Source organism: Puma concolor, chromosome A1, assembly GCF_028749965.1.
Source record: "Puma concolor isolate L17-30 chromosome A1, mPumCon1.1.hap2, whole genome shotgun sequence".
Classification (NCBI taxonomy): domain Eukaryota; kingdom Metazoa; phylum Chordata; class Mammalia; order Carnivora; family Felidae; genus Puma; species Puma concolor.
This window is the reverse complement of record NC_141667.1, coordinates 139,274,757-139,284,329: the sequence shown is the minus strand read 5'-3', so window position 1 is coordinate 139,284,329 and position 9,573 is coordinate 139,274,757. Positions and strand designations below refer to the sequence as shown.

Below are 9,573 nucleotides of genomic sequence, written 5' to 3'. Positions count from 1 at the left end.
CGTGCGGAGGTGGGGGAATGGAGGAGTGGCTTGGCTTTTATACGCCTTGCCAGCCAATGAACGTGCCGCCGTTCTTCCGGTCGGCGAGCCGGCCAATCCGAACAGGCCGGTGTAATCTTCGGCTCTACTCGGCTCTTTTCGCTGATGCGGGAGCTTGGGGGCCACCGCCGCTAGAGAGACGCTTTCCTTTTTTTATTTTTTTTCCATGTGTTCACTTCCGGGTCCGGCGCCGATCCGGATGCCCGAGGCAGAAGGATGTTTGACCTCCGGATAAGCGAGGCGCCGCTGTGCATTCATTCCCGGCTGCATCGGTGGCGACAGCAGCGACCCGGGCGGCGACTCTCCGGCCAGAGGCGGCGGTAGGAGGCACCGGCAGTAGTGCGGGGACCGAGTCCGAGCCGAGCTGCGTTCCCTCCCTCGCTCGTTCCTTCCCCCCCTACCTCGCTCGCTCCCTCCCTGCGTGGCTCGCTTTCCTCCTCCGGTCGCCGGCGGGTGTGATGTGCCGCCGCCGCTGCCCCCGCCGCCGCTGACTGACGGAGCAGGGGGCGCCGCCCGCGCCCGGGACCGACCCCGCGAGCTCGCGGCCGCGCCTCTGAGGTAAAGCCCCCTCCGCGGTGGCGCGCGGCCGGCCGGCCCCGGCCCGGCGGCAGCCTCGGCGCGGCCGCGGCTCTCTCCTTCCCGGGTGGGGCTGGGTGGGCTGGGGTCCCGGGCCGGGAGGGCTGGGGGTGCGGCGGGGGCGGCGCCGCGGGCGGGGGCCGCGGAGCAGGGGTGGGCGAGGATCCCGGCGGGTGGAGGGTGGGCGGGAGGGGCCGCGGCCGGGGGTGAGGGCGCGGAGGGCTGGGCGCGCGGGGAGGGGGCCGCGGGCGGCGGGCCGGGCGGGTGCAGAAGTTGCCGAGCGGTGCGGCGCGAGTGGGGACGCGGGGGAGGTGGGCGAGCCGGGAGGAGGCGGGGGCTTCCTCGGGGAGGGGTTTTGAGGTCGCGAGCGCAGCCCCAGCGCTCCCGATTGTGTCCAAGACAATTACCTTCGGAGTGGGGGGTTCGGGAGGGCGGCCGGGCGGGAGGCATCGGGCTGCTGGAAGGAGGTGTCAGGGGCCAGCATTCATTCCAGGGGTAAACTTCCCGCTGGCGTGTTTGTTGGGGGCTGGGGGGGGGAGGGGTCCGGGGTTTACCTATTTCATAGAGCTTTCGACTTAGCTCAAAACTTAACCGAGGCATATGTGGGGGGTAACAAAATTTCTCTGCTGGCTGCTGTTACCGTGCTGGTTTGTTTGTTTATCCCACATGCAGGGGAAGTGACACACGGAAGCGTCCACAGCTCCCACATTTCTTTTCTGGGCGGGGGGGGGGGGGGGGGGGGAGGGTGGGCTGGTGGTGATGGAGATGTGTGTGTGCTCGTGCGGTGAGGGCAGTTAGGCCTGTGTTAGGATCCTTCCAGTTCCCCCAGGGAAGGAGGAAAAGTTAATGGGTGGGAGAGAGCCAGGGAGAGTCTGCGTGGGAGATGGCTACTGTTGCTACACTGTGCGAATTAGTTGTAACTGTTGTAATGAGGACCCAGGCTGGCCAGTAAGTGACCCCTTTTTAACCTTTTGTTTTAGAACGTCGACTTTAATTGGAAAAGTAGAAACCTACTGATTTTTAGTAAGTGAAGAAAATAAGTCAGTATTTATTTACTGTGCAGTTGCTTCTTGTGAATGACATTTGCCCCCAGAGAGGAGAAGATGTTGAGCTCCATCTAAGGAATACTTAGGATACTTTTTAAAATGGAAAATATCTACTTTTTAAAGCCTTGTATGTATTTGTGAGGAATATTTGCTTTCCCTGTAAATAGAGAGTGGAAGAAAACGCACATTGTAAGGATAAGGCAGGATTAGAAAGATTATGAGGCCCGTTTAAGAAAACGTTTTCCACCAAAAATCAGTTACAGTTTGTGACATTCTTAATAACTTTTGGGGGGTGGGGTGGGGTGGAGAGATGTGCTTAGTGTATTTCATAACTATTCCCAAACTTTGATCCAACCGTGTTCTGTATTTTGTATATATTAGCTTTTATAGTTGGACATAAAGTGAAAATTGTATTTATGGGCATTGAAAGAAAGATACCAAATAAACTGCATTGGCATAGATTCTCTGAAGTGTACAGACTCATTTGCTTACAGGGAGCTTGCATTTCTGGAAATGCATCAGGTATTAGTTTTTATTAGAATGGGGACAGAAAGGGTAATTTTAATGTTGATATATATATGAGACATTTGAGGGGAGGGGATCTTAGAAAATGATCATCTTCAGGGATGATTTATTGTGCTCTTTGCCCTCCTCTGCTATTCATCAATGCAAAAATTAATGTATTATGTAATTATTGACATTTTCATTGTTAGATTTCCAAGCGGTAACCATTAACAAAATCTTCAACACAGGCTGTTCATTTATTCCTTCAACTAAAATGCCTGGGATTAAAATCAAGGAATAGTGTAGTTCAACCTGGACCTTAACCATGTACAAAGGACCTTTACTCTGTGGTTAGAATGGAAGAGTGGGTAGACTATGAAGATGAGTCAGACCCTGGAGCTGTCTTAAAGGAAGACTTGGACATGCAGAGATAATTGCAACACAGGACACCTGTGGGATTTATTAGAGGTGCATGGAAGCCTGGTGTGTGTGTGTGTGTGTGTGTGTGTGTGTGTGTGTATGAGAGACAAAGAGATACTAATTTTTGAGGAATTATGAATGACTTTAGAGCTGCTAACACTCCATTTGGGCATTAAAATATGTTAAGGGACAAAACGGGGGCTTCGTGTATGTGTGTGTGGTTGGGTATTATAGGGCCTGTTGGTCTGGACATGAGGCTTCTGTGCCACGAGGTCTGTGTGGGAGAGGAAGCTGTGAAAATAGGTGGATATCAGACCATGGAAGTCCAGAATGCCTTGTATTTAAAAATGAGTCAGTTTGAGATATAAAGGTCCAAATGTACAGATTTTATGCTTAGAGGAAGTAGGTCGGCAAATAAGGATGGTAAGTTGAAGGAAACAAACTATAACAGAATAATCAAGTTGTTACCATTCCTGCTGATGGGAGGAAAGCAGAAAAGTATGTAATCTAAAACACTTCATACCTGGCTTTGTCCTGTTTCTTTACTTGAACTTGAATATGGGTGTGTCTGGTAATCTGGTAATTGGTTTTATATGAAATGAATCCAGGTTGTGAAAAATGTGCCTTTGGAAGAAATGGGAAGCTCTCTGTTTATTTCTCTATCCCCTCTGTAATCCCCTGCATACTGGCAATAGACTATTATTCTACTGTAGTTTATAGATTCAGAGATTTTCAGAATGGAACAAGTGGTTGTTTAAATTTCAGAGGGTTTCCCAAAAGGATGTATCAGACTATAGAGGGAATGCTGAAGTATTAAATTTTTTAAGTGTTTATTTTTGAGAGAGAGAGAGAGAGAAAGAGGGAGAGAGAGCGCAAGAGTGAGTGTGGGAGGGCAGAGAGAGAGGGAGAGACAGAATCCAAAGCAGGCTCCAGGCTCTGAGCTGTCGGCCCAAAGCCCAACGCTGGACTCGAACCCGTGAACCATGAGATCATGACCTGAGCTGAAGTCGGGCGCCTGACTGATTGAGCCACCCAGGTACCCCTTGGGAATGCTGAAATATCAAACAACAAAGCAAAACACAGGTCATTGGAGAGTTAGATTATTGTTAATACATTCGTAGTGAGATTCATTATGAGTAAACTGAAATGTAAGGAATCTGTGTACAAAGAGAATTGACCATAACAGTGGAAGGATAAAATGGGAAATGTCCACAGTTCTGGGTAATATGTGTAAGGTTTTTAGTTATCTTAAATATTAAATGGCCCTAAAATAATTTAACCCCTAAATTTATCCCTATCAAAGAAGTGCTTCAAAAAATATTACCCTCACGGTAACAGTATTTAAGTCTATGTATACTCACGAGGAAAATTGTTTGATGGGTTTTACTAACTATTGCCCTCTAGGTTTCCAAAAAGGATTAACATTATAACTGAATCTGTATTGTCTTGAACGTTCCAGTGATAACACTAATACCTGTTAAAATTTATTAAGTGCCTACTTTGTAGAGGGAGTATATAGATCATACTTTTAAGGCAACTCTATTTGTTAGATGGTGTATAACTCTTGTTTTTGACATTAGGAAATGGTCATCCAGAGTTTAAGCAACCTTTTTAAGATCTAGCAGAGTGCATATTTAAATCATTTTCTTTTTCTGACTTCAGAGTCTTAAACTCACCAATCTGTTGTTTTTATAATTTTCCATCCTCTTTGTGTTTTCTCGAGTGGTTGGTGCTTAGTGGTATTGATTGGTGTTGTTAGTGTATTTCTGGGTGTCAGTTCTTCAAAATGTAACTTCTTTTTTGGAAATGGCAGTTTTTGAGGTGTCTGTAGTTCTCTAATTATAGAGATTCCATAGGAACAGACAGAATGGTTCTGCCGACAAAAGCTACTTCAGAGTATACTTTAGTGAGTCTCTAGGACAGAACTGTATTTGGGATTATTAATGTGTAGAATCAAGTGTGTATTATCCATTAATGTGAAGTGAGTTTGGAAAGGCTCTGTATTACTCAGAAAATAAGGAATGAGAGAGAGATGTGAGGACAGATAAGTTTTGCAGACACTTTGGAGCCTGCTATTAGGCGTGTTTTTTCTAGCTCCTTGCTCAAAGCTGGGATTTAGAAACCATAAATGTTTGGGTTTCCTCCTATAAGGGGGAGCTCAAGAAGGTGTGTGGTGATTTGTCCTTAAACTATAGTAAGTGACTGGTTATATTCTCTCCTGCCAGTCCCTGCCCATCTTTTTTTTTAATGAGAAAAGAATTCTTGACAATGATCTTGAAGTGGGTATGTATTTGGTAGAAAAGACACACACTTTGGTCATTTCCTTTACTAATGATAGATGTATCATACAGTTATAACTTAATTTCGTGGAAATCCATAGCTAAGTCATGTCCACATATGCCTAAATCACATCCACATTTGTTTTTACAGCTTTCCCTGGAATTAAGTAAAATCTCAGAATAGCCTTTTTCTTAAGATACAGATGAGTTGTTAGAAGGTTGATTGGTGGCTAGAATAGGCAGAGACTCTTGGGAACAGCCTACTGTTGCAGGAGACTCTCTTAACCCTACCTGTTCAAACCCACTCAGAAGAATTCATTCATTTACTGCTTGATGCCCATGCTACATCAAATGGCAGTAGACTAGGCTCTAGTGTTTTTTGTTAATATTAAAAACATTTTTCTTAATGTTTATTTTTGAAAGAGAGAGAGAGGGGCAGGGTGTGAGTGGGGGAGGGGTGGAGAGAGGGAGACATAGAATTTGAAACAGGTTCCAGGTTCTGAGCTGTCAGCACAGAGCTGGATGCAGGGCTCGAACTCATGAACTGTGAGATCCTGACCTGAGCTGAAGTCGGCCGCTTAACCAAATGAGCCACCCAGGTGCCCCTTTTTTAATATGTTTTTAATGTTTTATTATTTTGACAGAGAGAGGGTGTGAGTGCAAGAAGGGGAGGACCAGAGAGAGAGAGAGAGAGAGAGAGAGAGAGAGAGAGAGAGAGAGAAAGAGAGAAAATGAATCCCAAGCAGGCTCCATGCTGTCAGTGCAGAGGCCTGATGCAGGGCTTGATCCCATGAACCATGAGATCATGACCTGAGCCAGACCAAGAGCCGAATGCTCTACCAACTGAGCCACCCAGGCGCCCCTCTTTAGTTTGCTTATGAACTTTGCTTCCTTTCCTTTTTTTTTTTTTTTTAAAATTTTAGGGGCGCCTGGGTGGCGCAGTCGGTTAAGCGTCCGACTTCAGCCAGGTCACGATCTCGCGGTCCGTGAGTTCGAGCCCCGCGTCGGGTTCTGGGCTGATGGCTCGGAGCCTGGAGCCTGTTTCCGATTCTGTGTCTCCCTCTCTCTCTGCCCCTCCCCCGTTCATGCTCTGTCTCTCTCTGTCCCAAAAATAAATAAAAAACGTTGAAAAAAAAATTTAAAAATTTTAATGTTTATTTTTTGAGAGAGACAGACAGACAGAGTGCATGCGTTGGAGGGGCAGAGAATGAAGGAGACACATAATTCAAAGCAGACTCCAGGCTCCTTGCTGTCAGCACAGAGTCCGACACAGGGCTTGAACCCACGAACCATGAGATCATGACCTGAGCCAAAGTTGGATGCTTAACTGACTAAGCCACCCAGGCACCCCTGTTTTTGAACTTTTAATCCCACTAGTTATTTTATACTTGTCAAGAATTATTTGTGTTTGCACCCACCAAGTTGTTGATGGCAGTTTTACTTGATGTCTTAATGACGTAGTTTGATGAAACATTGTTCAGTGAACTTTGGAGGCAAAAGTTATAGGAGAATGTAGGTGTGGGTAAGAACTTTTTAAACAATTAGGGGAAAAAACCCTAAAAATCTCAAAAAAATTCTATAACAAGATTGCTTTTAAGCTTTGTGAGATGTCTTTCTATGTTTACGAAACAGAAACTGGAAATCACATTTATAGTAGGTGTGGTTTTCTCAAGAAAGACAAAATAGAACTGCAGTCTGTACATCCATCCATACTTGAAGGAAAGGCCTTGGCCTTACATTAAAAGATTGTCTTGGGAATGTACATTTTTATATTTTATTTGCTATAAAATGTTTAAGATGTAGATTTTTTATGACCCCCTTTTTAACTTAGGAGCTCTTGGTTAATATATTAAGGAGGGTATCTGCTTCTGTTATATCATCTAGCTTATGCTCTCTCTTAGAGATTGATGTAATAGCATCCTCTTATAAAAAAGAAAGAAATTCTCGTATTCCTGGCTGTATTCATTCAGACCTCAGGGTAAATTGTTTAATTATGTAGTCAGGTGATCAAGCTGCAGTTCTCTCATATTTCCCTATATGGTCCCTGATCTGATTTCGTCTTCTTCCTTTCAGTTTTTATGTAGAGAGGAGCCTTCTTAGAATCCCAACATCTGCTCAGCCTGTGTAGGGACTGCTGGAGTGAATTGGTAGAGGAAGTTGTCCCTGGGAAGAGGAAATGCCATACCCTTGAGGTGTAGCAGGAGCCCTTGAGCTTGGTACAAAGCATGCTGGCTGGCCTAGCAGCTTAGAATAGCTGTCCTCCTGTCTTGTCTAGCTCAGCTCAAGTAAAAAGGAAAACTTTTAGGTATAAGAAAGGAGGTCCAGGTTGGGGAGGAAAAGACAAATGGGGTAGACTGTTTATCTTGGTGTTGCCTCATTACACTGCCTGAAATGCAGTAGGTAGTTTCTGATATGGAACACTGAAATACTGAGGTAGGCTAGGTTAGTTTTTCAGAGCTTTGGTCTGCCTCTCAGTGATTTTTTTGGCTCTGCTCTTCTCTTTGTGTTGGATTCATCCTCAGGGTGGTAGCAAGATCACATCTAGACATGCATTGGCCAGGAAATGTTTTGCACAAGCTCACCAGCATACTTTGCCTTTCATGTTTTATTGACCAGAATTAGGTCATGTGTACTTCCTCGCCAGTCATGACAAAGGGAATGGGGTTATCATGGCTGGCTTCTGTTAATCAGGATATATCCCCTGCCATAGGGAATGGGGTCACATTTTCCTGAGTTACGTGGTGAGGGGCGGATGTTTATATATTTTTTAATTTTCTTTTAATGTTTATTTTTGAGAGAGAGAGCGCGCGAGCGGGCCGGGGAGGGGCAGAGAGAAAGAGACACAGAATCTGAAGCAGGCTCCAGGCTCTGAGCTGTCAGCACAGAGCTCAACGTGGGGCTCAAACTAACAAACTGTGAGATGATGATCTGAGCTGAAGTTGGATGCTTAACCACCCAGGTGCTCCAAAGGGTGGATATTTTTAAAAGTTGTGGGAAAGAAGAACATGGAAGCAAATGGATCTGTTAAAGAGGCAATCAATAGTGACCACTGCATCTACTTGTTTTGAGAATGAAAATAAATAATGCATATAAATGCACTTTGAACTTTAAAGGGTTGTACAAATGTAACGGATGAAACATTAGAGAGCTGCTTCTATGTTGCTATCTTAAATATGCTCAGGTATGAATATTTTAGGAGCTAAAACACTGTTAGTTTTCATATTGACTAACTTTGAGTCAATAAAATCAGTTATCTAAGTTGTAACATTGTACCTTTTTTTTCCCTGGAACTCATAAAATTATTATAACTTTAAATTAAAATTTGTACCTGTGAACTTAATTTAGAAATTTTTTTTCTGAGTCGCTGCCCTCTCTCCTCTCCAAAAATTGCACATTGCCCAGGCTTTTGATCTCATCGCATTTCTTTAGTCACACCTAGAGGACAGTAGGTACCTTGGGGAAATGGGAGTTTATCAGTCAGAGGAAGGGTTCGACTTGAATCATGGAATCATAGTAAGATAGGAGGAAAGGATACTTTTTACCCATCTTGAGAAAAGCAAAAAAAAAAAAAAAAAAATTGGTGGGGGCATGGGGAGGATGGGGAGGCAGGGGCAAATCACAGAATTTTGGAATTGAAATGTAATGAATCCTGGGACGGTTTGAGTGAAATGCTCAAGTCACATGCCTGGTGGGTGGACTCTTCTATGCTACTTGCTGGTGAGGTGTTCTTTCTGACCCAAGAGGTGGGACGCCATGAAAACATTTGTCTGCTTTGCAGTTTTGTTTGGGACCATGGGCTAGTTCTGGAAAGCAGTCAGCCAGCTGCTGTTAGTACAGATATATGTTTCCAGGCTTTGGAAAATTTTAGCTAGAGGATTTTTTTTTAAATAAAGCAAACAGAGATTTTTAAATCTTCCCTGAAGCACAGCAACACAGACACACACGCACAGGCACACACAGACACACACACACACAGACACACACACACACACACACACACACACACACAGGTAACCTCCAAACTGGCCTGCTTAAATAAAAATGCAGAAGTAGAATAACATATATTTTTAAGTTCAAGAAAGTTGTTATCTTAAAGGTTTCTGTTTCTGTAATATATATAGAGTGTGTGCGCGTGTGTGTATTGTACATGTATATTGAGATATGTGTATGTATATATGAAGGATTTTGACCGTTGTAATTCTGGTCATTGTAATTCTTGCAGTTGTGAATATACAGAGTAAATCCATCCATTCTCTGCAAGGATATTTATGTTAATGGCAGTTATTTATGAATAGTTACATTTAGGGTGATTTTAATTTTTATACTCTTTATGTGTCTCTGTATTGTTTGGATTTTCTGCTATATATATTTTTGGATATTTCTGCTATATATTATAGCAGATGGCATTATTTTTGCCATCAGGAAAAATAGTAATTTTTTTTTTTTTTGAGGAGGAAAAAAATAGAATCCTGGGGTAGGATGTTTTCCACCAACTTAGATTTTAACATATGATTTTGCTTTTATTGTATATTATCTTAAATGAAGTGTGCCTGGAATGTACTGATACTTTGCTTTTAGAATTGTACTTATTCAAATTTTTTACCTTAAAATTATAAGTTGAATTTGGCCACGTAATACCTTATGTGATGCAAGTGAATAGTATAAAAGCAGACTTCTGGATATTTTGTAATTATTAATTGTGTTACCTA

General features: G+C 43.7%; 1 protein-coding gene across 10 annotated transcripts in view; it reads left to right on the top strand.

The window, feature by feature from the left end:
- Window positions 1-228: 228 nt before the first annotated feature.
- Window positions 229-9,573, top strand: part of CSNK1G3 (casein kinase 1 gamma 3) — a 105,179-nt gene continuing 95,834 nt past the window's right edge. For 8 of the 10 annotated variants that reach the window (XM_086705355.1, XM_086705319.1, XM_086705362.1 and 5 more), the window contains exon 1: window positions 459-597. The gene's annotated coding sequence lies outside the window, so the exon portion shown is untranslated. Of the gene's footprint in view, window positions 360-458; window positions 598-1,409; window positions 1,564-9,573 lie in introns of those variants that run through there. The other 2 variants (XM_086705294.1, XM_086705312.1) reach the window with 2 other exon arrangements.